The sequence below is a fragment of the Manis javanica genome, chromosome 1 (genome assembly GCF_040802235.1).
Source record: "Manis javanica isolate MJ-LG chromosome 1, MJ_LKY, whole genome shotgun sequence".
Lineage (NCBI taxonomy): Eukaryota > Metazoa > Chordata > Mammalia > Pholidota > Manidae > Manis > Manis javanica.
In genome coordinates, this window is record NC_133156.1 from 39,874,788 (window position 1) to 39,876,272 (window position 1,485).

A 1,485-nucleotide genomic window follows, 5' to 3' on the forward strand; every position below is an offset into this window, starting at 1 on the left:
TATGCTCACACCATCCATAGCAGTCTTGCAGAAATGATGCAACCCATTCATCTGTACATGCCAAATTCTGAAGTCAAAGCAGAATTCTACATTGGTGGGTAGAGAGTTAAGAGCTGCTCCATAAGATGCACTCTGCAACCTATGTGAGCAAGGCATTAGCGACACTGGGCAGAGATCCACCATAGAAAGAATGTCCTTAGTAATGCATGAGCTCTTGAGCCCAGGAGCCCCAAGATGTCTGTGTAGTTCTGTAGAGAGGGCCATTTAACAGGAGAAGACGTTCAGTTTTTTGTCAAATTATCAGAGGGGTGTCTGATACCCCAGAGTATATGAAGCATTTAAGAAAGCTCTAGAAGCCTTTTCCTGTGATATCTCCTTCTGTTTGTGAGGATTAATCCTGGGAGGTGGTGGTAGTGGTGTGTGGGTAGAGGATACCAAGCTGAAGCAATCTGTTCTTCATTGACAAACTTAAGGCTCATAAGTGAGTAATCAACATAATCTAAATACTCCACAATGAAATATTCTTTTGGGCTCAACACAATGCTTGTTAGGTTGAAACCAATCAGTAGGAAATGACTGGTGTTTGTTAGTGTTTGAGAGGAGACCAAATTCTTTGCACATTAGCATTCCACTTGGTGCCAACATAAACCTCCAGACCTCTGAGTCACAGAATGCGTTATTGTTTTCATATGAGAGAATCTGGGGCTGCTTGTTAGTCCTCTTGCCATCGCTTACTTGAAAAATGGAGCCCCGTGTTTCCACAGACTGTGGTGACAGAACTAACAAAACAATCCTTCTGAGTGTTGAACACTCAGAGAAGGACATTTTCCCTCACACTGGTGTAGTCCTGACCACGGTTTTCATTTAATCATGGAGTTGGGAAAAGCCAAATGGCACAAACACCGATTTGGCAGCCATGTAAGCCGAAAAGCTTTGCTCATGGAACTCAGCCCACACAGCAAGGGGCCCTTCCTGCTTATGAAGGAAGATCCCCCAGGAAGGACATGATAGTTTGGGCCTGTTTGGCATTTTTCTGAGAGTACCATAAAATATTATTTTCCAGTAAACCTAGTAAAACTTAAACCTTTATCTGACACCAATTTTCCAGGATCTCAGGGTATGTTATTTCTATATGCAGAATCTTTGGATTCCTAGACTGTAGGAAGAGAAGTGGTAATATAATCTCCTTTCTGTACTTCAGGAAAATAATGTCAGTGGCTCTCCAAATCTCACTGCGCTTCCTGAAATGGTGGATCTGAGCGGAAAAGGGCCAAGGCTGGAAGCGTTTCTTTGCTGCTCTCTTCCCTTCACTAGTGAATGAAGTGTTCAGCGCTCAGGCAGAGAAATTCAATAAATCAGATTTTGAACCCCAGCACTTCCACTTCCTAACTGTACCCCTGAGCCTGTTACTTAATCTCCTTAAATCTTAGCCTCATAATCTGCAAAAATGGCCCAATCATTATATGTGTCTCATAGGATTGTGGT